Source organism: Thalassophryne amazonica, chromosome 6, assembly GCF_902500255.1.
Source record: "Thalassophryne amazonica chromosome 6, fThaAma1.1, whole genome shotgun sequence".
Taxonomy (NCBI): Eukaryota; Metazoa; Chordata; class Actinopteri; order Batrachoidiformes; family Batrachoididae; genus Thalassophryne; species Thalassophryne amazonica.
Genome location: NC_047108.1, coordinates 83,766,085 through 83,784,806, shown reverse-complemented (window position 1 = coordinate 83,784,806; position 18,722 = coordinate 83,766,085). Strand labels below are relative to the sequence as shown.

At 46.8% G+C, this 18,722-nt stretch overlaps 1 long non-coding RNA gene across 1 annotated transcript in view; it reads right to left on the bottom strand.

Annotated features, from left to right (window-relative positions):
• Positions 1-16,023, bottom strand: part of LOC117512530 — a 49,093-nt gene extending 33,070 nt beyond the window's left edge. The window contains exon 1 of the long non-coding RNA XR_004561319.1: positions 15,845-16,023. This is a non-coding gene — a long non-coding RNA (uncharacterized LOC117512530). The remainder of the gene's footprint in view (positions 1-15,844) is intronic.
• Positions 16,024-18,722: the final 2,699 nt, after the last annotated feature.

The window sequence follows — 18,722 nt, the reverse complement described above, 5'->3', positions numbered from 1 at the left end:
TTATTTTGTCTGTATTAGCATATTTGATATTGGAGTAATCCAGAAGTAATTGAAAGTAATCAAATTACATATATTAATATTATGGTACTTGGATTATGTTACTCACTACATTTTTCAACAGGTAACTACTAACTGTATCGGAATACATTTTTAAAGTTACCCTCCCAACCCTGCCCAAACCATCACAGATGCTGGCTTTTGAACTTTGCGCTGGTCACGGGCATTAAATACTGTTTTTTGGCCTTGCGGCTTATGTGCAGAAAGTTCTACAGATTCTCTGAATCTTCTGATTATACGAGGTCTGTCCAAAAGGTAACGGACCTTTTTATTTTTTTCAAAAACTATATGGATTTGAATCATGTGCGCTTGCATCAGCCAAGCTTGAACCTTCGTGCGCATGCGTGAGTTTTTTCACGCCTGTCAGTTGCGTCATTCGCCTGTGGGCAGGCTTTGAGTGAGCACTGGTCCAGCCCCCTCGTTGGATTTTCATTGTCAGGGAAATGGCTGAGCGACTGCCGCTTTGCTCCATGAAAATCTTTTCAGAAACTGTGACAGACAGCCAGGTGGAAACCATTCGGAAAATTCAGATGGCTTTCGGTGAAGATTCTATCGGCGTCACACAGATTAAGGACCATTACAACCGGATTAAAGACAGCCCACACCGGCGGAGGGCGCGCCTCGCTCCGAGCGGCCATCGACAGGCTGAAACGACCAGATCATTTCCAAAGTGAAGGCTGTGTTGATCCGGCATGTTGTGTGACTACCAGAGAAATCGCAGAAAATGTGGACATCAGCACTTTTGCGGCACATTCCACTGTTACAGGAGATTTTGTAATGAAAGACGTGCGGAGGAATTCGCGCGTCGGGACGGAGCCGCTCATGGCGCACAACAAACATTTCCGTATTGGAAGTCTCACAGGACATGTTGTGGCATGCCCAGCATACACAATTTCTTGGATACTCACTCGACTGAAAAGCCACTGAAAGCTGTCTGAATCTTCCGAATGGTTTTCTGTAAATCCCTGTCTGGAGCTGCCTGTTCTCTCCAATTGTAACATTACAGTCCAAGAAGGCAAAATGGTTGTTTCTGGCATCCTCACGTGAACTTGATATTGGAGTCCACCGAGTTGATGTGCTCTGTAAAGGCCTCCACGTCCTGTTGCTTGATTTTAACCTATGCGTCATCGACATATCTGAACCAGTGATGCGGGGAGATGCCCGTGAATGATGCCAAGGCTCTCTTCTCCACTAGCTCCATGTACAGATTGGCCACAATGGGGTATACCAGAGACCCCATCGCACAACCATGGATCTGCCTGTAGTAATTCCCCCTAAACTAGAAATATGTGGTGTTAAGACAGATCTCCAACAATTGGCAGATGTGGTCTGGTGTAAGTTTGGTCCTTTCAAGTAGAGACGCGTCCTCCAACAGCCTCTGCGTCCCAGCTGTGACAGCCTGAGCAGTGGGGATGAAGGTGAACAACGATGTCACATCAAATGACACCATAGTTTCATCTGCGTCCAGCTGAAGGTCCTTGATCTTGTTCACGAAATCTTGTGTGTTCTCCACATGTTGGTCTGAGTTACCCACTAGAGGAGCCCAAAACTTCCCTTTCCCGGGCCACATTAACTACCTCTGACTGGGAGATCCCGAGGCATTCCCAGGCCAGTGTAGAGATATAATCTCTCCACCTAGTCCTGGGTCTTCCCGGGGTCTCCTCCCAGCTGGACATGCCTGGAAAACCTCCCTAGGGAGGCCCCCAGGGACCATCTTTACCAGATGCTCGAACCACCTCAGCTGGCTACTTTCAACGCGAAGGAGCGGCAGCTCTACTCTGAGTTCCTCACAGATGACCAAGCTTCTCACCTTATCTCTAGGGGAGACACCAGCCACCCTCTTGGGGAAACCCATTTCAGCCACTTGTACCCGCAATCTAGTTCTTTTGGTCATGACCCAACCCTCCTGACCATAGGTGAGAGTAGGAACAAAAACTGACCAGTAGATCAAGAGCTTCACCTTTTGGCTCAGCTCCCTTTTTATCACAATAGTGCGGAGGCCGTTCCTCCCAATCACGCCTCTCCATGTAGGACTCCAGTCAGAGACTCGAAGAAGGCCGAATACTCCTAACTGGTTTACAGTGCATACGTACAAACAATAATCTCTCCCCCACCACCCAAAGACACAGGGAGGTGACCCTTTCATCTACTGGGGTAAACGCCAATGTAGCGGCACTCAGCCAGGGACTCGTGAGTATCCCCACACCCGCCCAGCACCTCACACCCTGGGCAACTCCAGAGAAGAATAAGGTCCCAGCACCTCACACCCTGGGCAACTCCAGAGAAGAATATGGTCCAATCCCAGATATAATGATACAACCCCAATTCCATTGAAGTTGGGACATTGTGTGAAATGTAAATAAAAATGAATACAATGATTTGCATATCCTCTTCAACCTATATTCAATTGAATAGACCACAAAGACAAGATATTTAATGTTCAAACTGATAAACTTTATTGTTTTTATAAAAATATTTGCTCATTTTGAAATGGATGCCTGCAACACGTTTCAAAAAAGCTGGGACAGTGGTATGTTTACACTGTGTTACATCACCTTTCCTTCTAACAACATTCAATAAGCGTTTGGGAACTGAGGACACTAATTGTGAGTGTCGATTGGGTATAAAAGGAGCATTCCCAAAAGGCTCAGCCATTCACAAGCAAAGATGGGGCGAGGATCACCACTTTGTGAACAACTGCGTGAAAAAATAGTCCAACAGTTTAAGAACAATGTTTGTCAATGTTCAATTACAAAGAATGTAGGGATTCCATCATCTACAGTCCATAATATAATCAGAAAATTCAGAGAATCTGGAGAACTTTCTACAAGTAAGCGGCAAAAGGCTGAAAACCAACATTGAATGCCTGTGACCTTTGATCCCTCAGGTGGCGCTTAAAAGCCAACATCATGTGTAAAGAAAACCATTTGTTGGGAAGGTGTCGTAGCACGGACCCACAACAGGGGGCGCAAATGAACGGACAATGAGTAAGCCAAAAGGTAACAATTTAATGTTGTGATATTACACAACGAAACGTGTCTTAATGTTCACAGTCAATAAACACCAGGTGACGTGTGGGCAGGCTCGAAGATAGAAGACGCCCGACAAGAGAGAAGCCGCGTCCCACACGGCCTCCACCACCAACGGCCTGAAGAACACCGGAGCCGCCAAGTCCCGAGTCCCCAGGTGGCCTCTGTCTTCGGCTGTCGACCCTGGTACTGCTGGCAGAAAACAGAAAGATAATGTGTGAGTGTGAGTCCGCACACTCAGTAACTAACAGTCCAGACACCGTTAGGAGGGAGCACCTCCACCTCCAAATCACACACACTCGTGCAGCTCCTGATCAACCACTTGTCTGGGACGGGGTGCGAGGTGAAGCCGTCACTGTCACACCAAAACGCCAATCCTCCAGACAAGGAAACACTTCAGGAAAACGGCTGCAACAGAAGTTCAGTTGGTTACACAATGTGTCAGTCAGCAGAGAAATTACCTTAGTACTGGTAGTCGATTTCTCGGCGGGGAGGTGGAGTTGCAGTCCGGCTTATATGGTGGTGTAGATGAGTGACAGCTGGAGTAATGAGTGACAGCTGTCACCTCCTCTGGGTCTGGCGCCCTCTTGTGCTTGGAGCCCGCACTCCAAGCAGGGCGCCCTCTGGTGGTAGTGGGCCAGCAGTACCTCCTCTTCAGCGGCCCACACAACAGGACCCCCCCCTCAACGGGCGCCTCCTGGCGCCCGACCAGGCTTGTCCGGGTGTCATCTGTAGAAATCGGCCAGGAGGGCCGGGTCCAGGATGAAGCTCCTCTTCACCCAGGAGCGTTCCTCAGGTCCATACCCCTCCCAGTCCACCAGATATTGGAACCCCCGGCCCTTACGACGGACGTCCAGGAGCCTGCGGACCGTCCAAGCAGGCTCCCCGTCGATGAGCCGGGCAGGAGGCGGCGTAGGGCCAGGTGCACAGAGGGGCGAGGTGTGGTGTGGCTTGATACGGGACACGTGGAAAACAGGGTGGACCCGCAGTGAAGCCGGGAGTCGGAGCTTCACTGCGGCCGGGTTGATGATCTTGAGGATGGGGAATGGGCCGATGTATCTGTCCTTTAATTTGGGTGAGTCCACACAGAGGGTGATGTCCTTTGTTGACAGCCACACCTCCTGCCCGGGCTGGTATGTGGGGGCCGGGGAACGTCGGCGGTCCGCATGGGTTTTGGCCCTCGTCCGGGCCTTTAATAGGGCAGAGCGGGCGGTCCGCCACACCCGGCGGCACCTCCTGAGGTGGGCCTGGACCGAGGGCACACCGACCTCTCCCTCCACCAGCGGGAACAATGGGGGCTGGAACCCCAAACATGCCTCAAAAGGGGAGAGGCCGGTAGCAGACGAGATTTGGCTGTTATGGGCATACTCGATCCAGGCCAGATGGTGACTCCAGGCCGCCGGGTGCGCGGAGGTGACGCAGCGAAGGGCCTGTTCCAACTCCTGGTTAGCCCGCTCTGCCTGGCCGTTGGTCTGGGGGTGGTACCCGGACGAGAGACTCACGGTGGCCCCCAGCTCCTTACAGAAACTCTTCCACACCTGTGAAGAGAACTGGGGACCACGATCTGAAACGATGTCCGATGGTATCCCATGCAGCCGCATGACGTGGTGGACCAGGAGGTCAGCCGTCTCCTGGGCCGTCGGGAGCTTCGGGAGGGCCACGAAGTGGGCCGCCTTGGAGAACCGGTCCACTATTGTGAGAATCACGGTGTTGCCCTGGGACGGCGGGAGGCCCGTGATGAAGTCCAGGCCGATGTGAGACCAGGGGCGATGAGGCACTGGCAGGGGTTGGAGGAGTCCCGTCGTCCTCCGATGGTCTGCCTTGCCCCTGGCGCAGATGGTACAGGCCTGGACGTAGTCCCGGACGTCGGTTTCCAGGGACGCCCACCAGAAGCGCTGCTGGACTACTGCCACGGTCCTACGCACTCCGGGATGACAGGAGAGCTTGGACCCGTGACAGAAGTCCAATACGGCAGCTCTTGCCTCTGGTGGGACGTACAGTCTGTTCTTGGGGCCAGTCCCCGGGTCCGGGCTCCTTGTCAGGGCCTCCCGGACGGTCTTCTCCACGTCCCAGGTGAGGGTGGCCACGACAGTGGACTCGGGGATGATGGTCTCGGTGGGGTTCGACAGCCCCGCTTTGGCTTCTTCTTCGTGCACCCGGGACAATGCATCTGGTTTTTGGTTCTTGGTCCCGGGGCGATACGTGATCTGGAAGTCAAAGCGCCCGAAGAACAGAGACCAGCGGGCTTGCCTGGGGTTCAGCCGCTTGGCGGTCCGGATGTACTCCAGGTTCCGACGGTCCGTGAAAACCGTGAAGGGCAACGATGCCCCCTCCAGCAGGTGTCTCCACTCTTCAAGAGCCTCCTTCACCGCAAGAAGTTCCCGATTGCCGACGTCATAGTTCCGTTCAGCTGGGGTCAACCTGCGGGAATAAAAGGCACAAGGATGGAGGACTTTATCAGCCTCCACGCTCTGGGACAGCACGGCTCCTATCCCTGAGTCAGAGGCGTCCACTTCTACTATGTACTGGCGATCAGGATCAGGCTGCACCAGAACTGGTGCAGTCGAGAACCGACGTTTCAACTCCTGGAACGCGGCTTCGCACCGATCCGACCAGGCGAAGGGGACCTTGGTGGAGGTCAGGGCAGTCAGGGGGCTAACTACCTGACTGTAACCTTTAATAAACCTCCTGTAGAAATTTGCAAAGCCTAGGAACTGCTGTAGTTTCCTGCGGCTTATCGGTTGGGGCCAATCTCTCACCGCCGCAACCTTAGCCGGATCAGGGGCGACGGAGTTGGAGGAGATGATGAACCCCAGGAAGGACAAAGAAGTGCGGTGGAACTCGCACTTCTCGCCCTTCACAAACAGCCGGTTCTCCAACAACCGCTGTAGGACCTGACGTACATGCTGGACATGGGTCTCAGGGTCCGGGGAAAAGATGAGTATATCGTCCAGATATACGAAGACGAACCGATGCAGGAAATCCCGCAAGACGTCATTTACCAAAGCTTGGAACGTCGCGGGGGCGTTAGTGAGGCCGAACGGCATGACCAGGTACTCAAAATGACCTAACGGGGTGTTGAATGCCGTCTTCCATTCGTCTCCCTTCCGGACCCGAACCAGGTGGTACGCGTTTCTAAGATCCAATTTTGTGAAAATTCGGGCTCCATGCAGGGGCGTGAACACTGAATCCAACAGAGGTAACGGGTATCGGTTGCGAACCGTGATCTCGTTCAGCCCTCTGTAATCAATGCATGGACGGAGTCCGCCGTCTTTCTTGCCCACAAAAAAGAAACCAGCACCCATCGGGGAGGTGGAGTTCCGGATCAGCCCGGCAGCTAAGGAGTCCCGGATGTAGGTCTCCATTGATTCGCGTTCCGGACGTGACAGGTTGTACAACCTACTGGACGGTTACTCAGCGCCCGGGACCAAATCGATGGCACAATCATACGGTCGGTGCGGGGGAAGAGTGAGTGCCAGATCTTTGCTGAAAACGTCAGCAAGATCGTGGTACTCCCTTGGCACCGCCGATAGATTGGGGGGAACTTTGACCTCCTCATTAGCCGTGGTGCCGGGAGGAACCGAGGATCCTAAGCACTCCCGGTGGCAGGTTTCGCTCCACTGCGTCACAACCCCAGACGGCCAATCAATCCGGGGATTGTGCTTCACCATCCATGGAAAGCCCAAAATCACTCGGGAGGTAGAAGGTGTTACATGGAACACTATCTCCTCCCTGTGATTCCCAGACACAACCAAAGTCACTGGTTGTGTCTGATGTGTGATTAATGGAAGCAGGGTGCCATCTAGTGCTCGCACCTGCAATGGTGCCGGCAGAGCCACCAGAGGGAGCCCTACTTCCTTTACCCATCTGCTGTCCAGCAGATTCCCTTCAGACCCTGTGTCTATCAGTGCTGGGGCATGAAGGGTTAAATCCCCACAAAGGATTGTTACTGGGATTCGTGCAGATTTGCAGGGGTTTTCCCGCGTGCGTGTTATGACCCACCCTTAGCCCAGTTTCTAAGGACGGGCGTTGTAGATTGACCGTTTAGGGCAGTCCTTCTGCATGTGCTCGCAAGAGCCGCAGACAAAACACTCCCCGCGGGCCAGCCTCCTTTGTCTGATTTTTGATCTTAATTTGGCCCTGCTCGTGTCCCTAGCCTCCTCAGCAGGGGGAGCTGTAGCCACACGGAGCTCTCTGGCAGTGAAGCGTGGGGACGACGTCACCTTGTCGGAACCGGAAGGGGGAGGGACGGCTCGTGCCCGGTCACGCCCCCCGGTCTGCTCCCGACGATGCTCATTTAAACGGTTGTCTAAACGTATAACCAAATCGATCAGCCCGTCGAATTCCCGCGGTTCATCCTTGGCCAGTAGGTGCTCCTTAACGACCGGGGACAGTCCATTTACAAAGGCGGCGCGGAGCGCAACGTTATTCCAGCCGGACCTCGCTGCCGCGATGCGGAAGTCGACTGCATACTCGGCTGCGCTACGGCGCCCCTGTCTCATCGATAGCAGCACGTTCGAAGCGGTCTCGCCTCTGTTGGGATGATCAAACACTTGTTTGAATTCCCGTACGAACCCAGTATAAGACGTTAGGAGCCGTGAATTCTGCTCCCAAAGCGCCGTAGCCCATGCGCGTGCCTTTCCTCGAAGCAGATTAATAACATAAGCTACCCGGCTAGCATCTGATGCGTACATGACGGGGCGCTGTGAAAAGACGAGCGAACACTGCATGAGGAAGTCCGCGCACGTCTCGACACAACCCCCGTACGGTTCCGGAGGGCTTATGTATGCTTCAGGGGACGGTGGGGGGGTTCGTTGAACGACCAGTGGAACGTCTAATACGGGCCCAGGACCAGCCAGAGGAGTGGCTGCAGCAGCGCCCTGATCGCGCGCTTCCACCCTGGCGGTGAGAGCCTCCACCCTCCGATTAAGGAGGACACTCTGCTCGGTCACAAATACTAACCGGGCCTTGAAGGCGGTTAAGATCTGCTGCAGCTCACTCAACCCGCCTCCCGCTGACGCCTGCGCTCCTGGCTCTTCCATTGGCCGTTCAAGCTGGAGTTGACGCCCCTCGGAGTCCATGACGATGGCCGAGAAATCCTGTTGGGAAGGTGTCGTAGCACGGACCCACAACAGGGGGCGCAAATGAACGGACAATGAGTAAGCCAAAAGGTAACAATTTAATGTTGTGATATTACACAACGAAACGTGTCTTAATGTTCACAGTCAATAAACACCAGGTGACGTGTGGGCAGGCTCGAAGATAGAAGACGCCCGACGAGAGAGAAGCCGCGTCCCACACGGCCTCCACCACCAACGGCCTGAAGAACACCGGAGCCGCCAAGTCCCGAGTCCCCAGGTGGCCTCTGTCTTCGGCTGTCGACCCTGGTACTGCTGGCAGAAAACAGAAAGATAATGTGTGAGTGTGAGTCCGCACACTCAGTAACTAACAGTCCAGACACCGTTAGGAGGGAGCACCTCCACCTCCAAATCACACACACTCGTGCAGCTCCTGATCAACCACTTGTCTGGGACGGGGTGCGAGGTGAAGCCGTCACTGTCACACCAAAACGCCAATCCTCCAGACAAGGAAACACTTCAGGAAAACGGCTGCAACAGAAGTTCAGTTGGTTACACAATGTGTCAGTCAGCAGAGAAATTACCTTAGTACTGGTAGTCGATTTCTCGGCGGGGAGGTGGAGTTGCAGTCCGGCTTATATGGTGGTGTAGATGAGTGACAGCTGGAGTAATGAGTGACAGCTGTCACCTCCTCTGGGTCTGGCGCCCTCTTGTGCTTGGAGCCCGCACTCCAAGCAGGGCGCCCTCTGGTGGTAGTGGGCCAGCAGTACCTCCTCTTCAGCGGCCCACACAACACCATTGTCAATTAACACAGTTCGTCACTACATCTACAAGTGCAAGTTAAAACTCTACCATGCAAAGTGAAAGCCATACATCAACAACATCCAGAAACACCGCCACCTTCTCTGGGCTCGAGCTCATTTGAAATGGACAGACGCAAAGTGGAAAAGTGTGCTGTGGTCTGATGAGTCCACATTTCAAATTGTTTTTGGAAATCATGGACATCGTGTCCTCCGAACAAAAGAGGAAAAAGACCATCCAGAGTGTTACCAGCGCAAAGTTTAAAAGCCAGGCTCTGTGATGGTATGGGGGTGTGTTAGTGCCCGTGGCATGGGAAACTTACACATCTGTGATGGCACCATCAACGCTGAAAGGTACATCCAGGTTTTGGAGCAACACGTGCTGCCATCCATACCAGAATGTACATTTGAGATGAAAACCTGGATTTGATGTTTTGGTGAAAGAAACTTTTGTATTTCTTCATAACTGATGTAAATAAAGTCCAAGACATATTCATTGATTTGGAAATGTTCAGGTATCCATCCCCTGACTTGTCTGAAGAAAACTGATTATTATTTACAGGTATTATCAAGTTTTAGAGATTTGCTTTCAGTTTGAGTTTGAGGAAGATAATTTTAGAAATTTTTATTCTTTATATTTTTTTTATATTTCTTGTATTTGAAATTAAAATGTGTGAAATACCAAGTGTTCCATACTTTTGGAGGGCACTGTATCCTAACTTTATGATGAGTGCAAAATGAGTGTGGTATTATTGCTGTTTTGTTTAAGAATGTTTAATTTTCACTGTTGCTGCACTTTGTGCGAAATCATAATTATATCATATATCATATTGATATGACAATACTGAGATATGATAATTTGGCCATATTGTACAGCCCTACTGTCAACTAGCTGAAACGTTTGAATATCAACTTCCGGGTCCAAACAAAAAAGGCCCGCTGACATTAACATTGAGACCTGCACTGAGACGCTCTGATCAGGCTGAAGGGCCTAAATGACATGGTGAGATGCTGAAGAGCTTCTCTCGTTCATGTCTGCGACATATTTATATTAGGTAGACAGGTGTGTGCCTTTCCAAATCATGTCCAATCAACTGAATTTACCCCAGGTGGACTCCAGCTAATCTGTAGAAACATCTTAAGGATGATCAGTCGAAACAGGATGCACCTGAACTCAGTTTTGGGCTTTCATGGCAAAAGCTGTGAATACTTATATACATATGATTTCTTCGCTCTTTTGTTTTTAATAAGTTTGCAAAAATCTCAAAAAACACTTTTTTTCACATTGTCATTATGGGGTATTGCGTGTAGAATTTTGAGGAAGAAAATGAACTTCATCCATTTCGGAATAAGGCTGTAACGTTTAAAAGAATGTGAAAAAAGTGAAGCGCTGTGAATATTTTCTGGATGCACTTTTAGGATGAATCCTGTGAAGTGTTTCATAAATGAGGCGCTAAGGCTCTTCAGAGTATCCTTGGGTACTGCTGGAAGGACTTTGTGTCAAATTAACACTCAAATGAGGTGTTCTATTTGAACTGTGAAAGAACTTGTACATTTTGGCCATGTGATGTGTTTCTCTGGATAAAATCAACTGTAAAAGGCTAAAAGGATGCTCACTTATAACTAATAACGGGATGCCCACTTATAAAAAAAAAAACAAAGAATCAGGCATCAGAAAGACAATACAGTATAATTAAGCAACAAGAAAAACAGAAGAAATACTAAGGGGTGATCACCAGCAGGGGCGGAACACCAAATTCTGGGCCCTAGGTACTAGCCATATTGAAGACACCCCTCCACTGTTATGTTCTTTTTTTATTAACGCAAACACCAAATTTCTAATGCGTAGTCAAACCAGGTACATCTCGTACATCATGTATACCTTAGATCACACCTGGGAGTCAGAACCCTTTTTAAAGCTGGGGGAGCAATATTGAGTTGAGGACTCAGGGGGACCAAATTGCACCATTTTCTAGAAAAATGGTGCAATTTGGTCCCCCAGACCCCCCAACTCAATATAGCTTGCTTTCAAGCTCACCTCTCTTTTCAAAGAATTTGGTTAGCAGCTGCTTTCCCTCATTTAGTTTTCCTTCCCTGTCCTTTTTTCTCTTCTTTTTGAAATCCGGACTTTGATTTTTTTTTAGGAAAGACATATTTTATTTCAGCCTATACATTAGGGCTGCAACTAATGATTATTTTACTAATCAGTTCATCGGTCGATTATTTTTTCGATTAATCGTTTTGTTTTGTTTTTTACTTACATGTGAGTTTTGCCATTATTTCTTTGAGTTATTATTAAAAGGGCTTTGTCACACAGCATCAACGTTTGACCTTGTAACAAAGTTATGTTATATTCTCGTCAAAACATACCTGGAGTAATGTTTTGTTTTATTTTGCACATACATACATCACCGACACACCACAAAGAGATTTCCATCAGGTTTAGATGCCTACAGCAATTATCTCAACCACTGACAACATATTACAGCAAGAGTCCACAAAAGTATTTTAAAGGCCTGACTAAAGTGTAATATGTTATATTTAATAAGATCTTTTCATGAAAAAAGACACAAATGTGCAGGTTACTGCATTTTATTTTTTCTTGTGTAAAAACACAGCTTAGATGTGGTTTGACCGAAACAAATTGTCATTAAACTTAATAAAACAGGGATGAAGTGGAGGTTTAAGAGTCACTAGATGTTCACAGGAAACAGTTATTTCTATATTTATTTTCTGTTTTGTTTTATCAGATTCTTTTTGTCCGTTTCTCTAAAACTGTATTGTGACATTATTAGTTACTATTACTATTATTGTTGTTGTTTCTATTATTATTATTATTGATATATAAATACAAATTAATTAATAAAATATTACAATTTGTTATACATTTGACTCTTTTATGACAAACGCTGAGCCATGAATTATTATACAGAAAACAAATGTGCTGACAGCTGCAATAGCTTAATGCTAACTTCAACATTGAAAACGCCACAGACATGCGCGTTAGCATCGGCCCCGTTTTTAAGTTATAAAATACATTTATCAACTGTTTCAGAAGACCATAACAGGTCAGATTAACATTAAAAAGGTAAATGTTACTCACAGACATATGCTCTTTGGGGTTTTATTGGGGAAAAATTAAGATTAAGCGAAATAAAACACTGAATCAACAAAGCACCAGATCGAAGCAGTGATTCGCAGATTGAAGCACTGCTTCGATCTGCGAATCACTGCTTCGATTGGTTCAAGGTTCAAAGCAAAGCCGCGGTGCAGAAACGGTTGATTTATATGGAAGAAACAAAACATTTGTGGTAAAACAAAGTTATTTAACAACTAATTGATGACTAAATTAGTTGACAACTATTTTAATAATCGATTAAATCAATTAGTTGTTTCAGCACTACTGAACACCTCCTCTTTATGAGAGATCCCATTTGGGATGTGTGTGTGTGGGGGGGGGGGGGGGGGGGCGCCTGTGCGCCTGGACTAAACCATTGTGCAACTGTGCAGGGGTGGGAAGGGCCCTCAGAGATCTTTCAATATTATTGTTAGAGCAGAATTATGTTTTGCAACATTTATACATTCATTCTAATTATATTCTTTTACGACATGAATTGTATGGACATTAATAACATGCAACACAAAAATGTATTTAATGCCAGTTTTTTGTGCCCCCCCCATGCTCTGGGCCCTGGGTACATAGTGCCCTTTACCCCCCCAGTCCGACGCCCCTGATCGCCCTAAGCTTCACTAAAAGACCCAGACTTTAGATAAAGTTGAGGCCGCAGCCCACTCTGTTTCCTAATTAAATTAATTTAAAAGGGTAAAAAGCATAGTAACATACTATGCCAGTATGCTTGCCATACAAAAGGAAAAATAAGTGCGTCTTAAGTCTGGACATGAAAGTCTCTACAGAATCTGTTTTATTGATGCAAGGAGATCATTCCACAGAAGAGGGGCACAATAAGAGAAAGCTCTGTGACCTGCAGACTTTTTATTCACCCTAGGAACACAAAGTAATCCTGCACCCTGAGAACACAGAGCCCAGGCCGGTACGTAAGGTTTAATTAGGTCAGCTAATGGAGGTGCCAGTTCGTGAACAATTTTATAAGTTTGTAGCAGAGCCTTAAAATCTGATCTTACAGGGACAGAAAGCCAGTGAAGAGACGCCAAAATGTGTGTATTGTCAAACTTTCAGCTTCCTGTCAAAACTCTGGCAGCTGCATTTTGAACCAGTTGGAGACCCCTAATGCTGGACTGCGGTAAACTAGAAAATAGAACATTGCAGTAGTCCAATCTAGAAGAGACAAACACATAAATCAGGGTGTCAGCATCAGCCATAGGCAGGATGGGACGAATCTTCACTATATTTCACAGGTGGAAGAAAGCAGTCCTCATAATATCTCTAATGTGAAGGTCAAAGGACAACGTAGGATCAAAAGTCACCCCACAGTTCCTCACGTTGTCAGTGTGATGTATGACACACGAGCCTAGGCTAAGCGTTAGCTGGTCAAACTGATGCCGATGCATCACGAGGGGCGTGACTAAATGTGTACACCGGTGAGCAGGCCTCATTTAAGGGGAGGACAGCTGCAGGTTTATGCCAGGTTATGCATAACCCAATCATATCTAAGTGGTGATCCATAAATAGATCATTTATCAACAGTGATTTTGAGGATAGTGATCTTATGTTAATAAGACCCAGACTAAGGACCTCAGTGGGGTTGATAGTTGGACTGTTTGGATTTAGGGGTGGTTCCAAAGTAGCATATATAAGACGCCTGGAAGTAGGTTTAGGTTTGAGACATTCCACATGGTTTGTAGGTAGCAAATACAAAATATTTGATATTGCTGGAACAGCCAACTGGCCATCCTCAGTTTCAGTGTCATCCAATGTTGTAATGGGTATTAATTTTGAAAAGCATATCCCTCTGTGATTTTTATAGACATGTCTGCAGAGACAGGACACAGTGTCAACTGGACATATTTCCGTCCCTGCCACATAAACCACGCTATCACCATAGTGGAATTTCTGCAATAATTTCCCTGCTAAGCTAATGGATTCCACACCCACCTTTGTCATAAGCCTTGCATAGTCTCTAATCACCTGCTCCATGACCTGCTGTAAAGTCCCAATGTTACCCTCACTATAGAGCTCTATCTATGTTCACAAACAAGATGGCAGCACCTTCCCCAGTCGGGTGAAGGCCACCCCGCATCATCAAGCCACAGTAGCCCCAAAATGAAGGCCAGTTATCAATATAACTAAAGCCTTACTGTCTACAAAATTGTGCCAGCAACCTATTCAACAATGTCAGCCTGATAAATGCCTCATCATTACCCCGGGACGGAAGGGGACCAGAGACTATTAATTGATGCCGACACATCTTTCTGGCAATGTCACAGGTCCTCTCTATGTCCATTTTTGTGAGCTTGGAGTGCTTCATCCTGACATCACTGGCACCGACGTGAAGAACTATGTGGCTGTATCTTGTGTCATGTTCCTTTCTCTGTCTCCCCTTCTGCAGGGTCAGCACCCTGAGATGAGAGGCAATGTCAGGAGCTCTGGCCCCAGGAATACATTTAATGTCAGCCAGCGTTTGCAACCTGCTTTTGCGAGTGATGGAATCCTCTGTCACTAACACCCGGCGTTTTGGCCTGGAGATAGGAGACAAAGTCACCCGTGGGCTCAAAGGACTAACAGGCACATCCAAGAAAACTGGTTCACAGTTCGCAGTGGTGAGTGTGATTGGGGTACCGCAACCGGGCACCAAGCCCTACGTGACTTCCTCCGCCTAACCACGGTCTGAAAGCTGTCATCCACAGCTGACATTTCTAGGCTAATACTAATAGGCACGCTAGCTGGCCCGATACTAACCTCGTCTGGAGTCCCCATAACATCTAACTCCACTGAACTAAGAAGTTGTTCTAGCTTACGGACACGGCTCCCTAAAAGAGGAGGATTCATGTAAAGTGTAAAGCAGTGTACTTTGTGCACCAGAGAATTCAAGAGTGTAGCCAAGCTAGCGCGAGCTAACTACTAATGAAAATGCTAACCACTCCTAAGATTCACACATTAATACAATAATGAGCTACAATTCACAGCAGTTACACTGAAAAACTAACACAAGACTGGTAGTAACAGTAATAAAAGAAATGATTTAAAAAAAAAAACAAAGCCGGCCTAGCTAGCACAAGCTAACCGCTAGCAAAATGCTAACCACTCCTAAAAATCACACAGGAGTAAAGTAATAAGCTAAAATTCACAGCAGTTACACTAAAAAAAAACTAACAGAAGTATTAGACTGGTAACAGTAATAAAAAAATGTGGAGACGAACTAGCGCAAGCTAACCACTAGCAAAGTGCTAACCACTCCTAAGATTCACAACATGAGACATTTAGTTAAATAAGATTCACAATAGATGCACTTAAAAACTTATAGAAATGTTGAACAGAAATAGAAGAAAGGAATACAACCTTGTTGTGATTACAAGGCCATCAATTCAGCAGCAGTCCATTGGAAGCAAGTTGCCAGATCTGTGAACCAGCGTCAGCAAAACAGTTTTACACAATCACCTTATCGTTTTTCTCGGAATGCTGATTCCCAGATTCCAGAAAAGGTTTATCAGCATCAGGTTCACATTCACGTACAAAGTTGTTGGACAACAACACAGTTACTCAACTTGTTTGGGCGTTTATGAATGTCCCTGTGTGTGTCTGTCTACGTGGTGTCTGATCGGTATGCTTTGACTTTGAGGCAGTGCTGACAGCGGGGCCTCTGAGAGCAGTGGCGCCATGAATTCTTTAGCATTAGCTTGCATGTACCCTCGCTCTCATTACGCCTGAGTGGACAAGTCAACGGGAGACAGTGAGACAAACCTTTATTTGGCACATCCATCCATGCCTGCCGGCCTTCTCTGAGATAACCGACGCTCCCTCTGGCCAACATGCAAACATGGTCTGCATTTAACCATCTCATCAGCACGCTCCACACATTTCCTTCTGACTCACAGAAGAGGAGCCAAACATACCATGCCTACACACACGCACACACACACACAGAGGGGGAAAAAAAAATCTGAGAGAATTTTCAATCTCTTCTTCTCCGTCCCTCTCTCACTCTGCCTGTGGAGCACACTGGCAGGAATCAGGGAGAAGAGCAGCGTTGCTAGGAGACAGGTTGTGGTTGCCATGGTGAATTTAAGTGGAACAGCTGCTGGTCCAATCAGCATAAAGTGAGGGAAGGCGGGGGTAGAGCCAGGAAGGCCCATGCCAACACAGACAGACAGGAAGGAGGAGGCTGCTAAGGCACGCAGGAGAGGAAAGGAGAGGAGAGGAATGTATGCTAATGACTCAATGCAATATTAGGAAAAGAGGAAGGAGAAAAAATAGACCACCAATGAGGTGGCGAGATATAGTTTTGCCAATATATGGAAAAGAAAAAAGGAATTCGGGGATAAACTGCAGGACCAAAATTAGATTCATGAGGTCATCAAATCTGCTTTTTTTATCCTTGCAAATCAGTTCACAACAGCTCCAAGTAAATTCTCCAGGTGAGCTGTCCATTACGCCGGTTTTACATCGAAACAACACAGCCAATGTGGGCCGCCAAGACCCTCACAAACTGATGGAAAATGTTTAAAGACGCAAAGTGGATGGAATGAAAGAAACCAGGATGTGTACAGCTAATGACAGCGCGGTGATAATGCGGTGATAATGATAATGCAGCAGGAAGACGTGTGGGTGTGGGGATCGGAAATTACACAATCCCTCATGGCTTCTGTGTAATGAGGCTTTTTTCTTCAAGGTGGAATCGAGGAAGTGGAGGTGCACGTGTGTGTGTGTGTGTGTGTGTGTGTGTGTGTGTGTGTGTGTGTGTGTGTGTGTGTGTGTGTGTGTGTGTGTGTGTGTGTGTGTGTGTGTGTGTGTGTGTGTGTGTGTGTTGGGGTCCTCGGCCTATTGCAATTGACAGCATGTGTAGATGAGACTGATGTGCATGGCGATGCCAGGCAATCAAGAAGGTCCTACAACCTTTTTTTTTTGTTTGTTTGTTTTGTTTTGGTCACACTGCCATTGCTGGTGAGCACTGTAATAAAGAATTTAGGTAGTGTATTTGCATGCTGCCACCTTGTGTTCCTCGACCCGAAAGGGCACGGGTTGAAACCTTGTCCTTACCTTGGAAAATCTTTGAAGGTCCGGGAGTATTATAGCCTTTATTTGAGCAGGTAATGTCTCACTGAGATTGAAATCTCTTTTACAAGAGAGACTAGGTCAAGAAAGCCAGATGTGCCAGGGTCTTGTCTTAACCTGGCTGGGTTTTTCAACATTTTCTAAATTGTTTTCCTTTGTAAACTTACCATATTTGGTCAATTCTCGCATTTCTATGAAGCCTGTAATATTGTAGTACATGCTGCTGTGACACAGTGGTGGGCACAGCTAACCAAAAAGTTAGCTTCGACAACTGCTAATCCACGAACTGAAAAGTTAACTTTTATAAAGCTAAACCAATAAACCGAAAAAAAAAAAAAAATTAGCAGAGGTTACAGCTAACTGCTAACTTTTAGTACTGTTAGCTCCCACCAAGGCTTCTGAGTAAAATCAAAAGCAATCACAAACCCAAAAACAAACAGGTGAGAGCTTCTGTCTTATGTAGTCAGACAGCTGTGGGCTCAATCCTCCTTCAGAAGAGAGCATAGCAGGCCAACTGCTGTTACCCAAAAGGGAAAGAAAAAAAAAAGCCACTTACTTTCAACGTGCAAAAAGACGGACAGTGTGGAGGAGACATGAAGCGCAACACACTTTTCACTTATGGTTTTACTCATAAACAACTACTTCCGGACAGTTTCTCAATATTAACGGTAACTGTGTCATTTTTACAAAGAGAAAATATCACACATGACATATCTTTTAAAGGAATTCGCTAAATTTTGAAGGTTTGAGCTTTAAGAGATACAGTTGCCAAAAGGCATTATGGTTAAAATGTCTCCTTCACTGGTTGTTTTTCATTTGTAAAAAAAAACACACAAGTTATGTGTGTTGGTTTTTACAAATAAATGTGTATTTGTTAATATGTAATTTTTTCATTTGTAAAAAAAAAGGCATTTGCAACACTTAAAATTCTGTTTGTGAAGTGTAATTCACAAGTCACAAACAACACAGGCCGCTATTCGCACGCCCATCCAGTAGATGGCAGTGCTCAATGTATTTTGACGGGGGGGGGGGGTTGTGATCGAAAGAGACGTTTGAATTTCCCCATAGTGTCTAAAGTTATAATGCGTTTATTCTACAGTTGTTTTTGCATCACAGGCAAGATCACATTAGTGTAACCGTGATCTTCACACACCAGTTTGTCATGGATATGTGTGCTTCAAGTCCAAGGCTTAAACAAGACACTCTCATGGCTTTTCTTCAAAGAATGTTGAAATTCCGACATCCCCTAAATGCAGCATCAGTCTGACAAGGCCAACTTCATATTTGTAACAAATTGTATACTATTGTAGACTAAATTTGTGTTGGCAGTGATGTCACATATTATGTATGAGCAGTGTAGTCAGTTCCCGTAGTAACTGGTCAACAACTCAATTTTAATTTTTGTAATTTTGCCTCTGTACACCACAACAACAGAATTCAAATAAAACAATCAAGATGCGCTTGTTGTGTAGATGTTCGGCTTTAATTGAAGATGTTTAGCAAAAACATCACATTAACCATCTAGTAATTACAGCTTATTATATACATAGTATTTCCATTTTGAGAG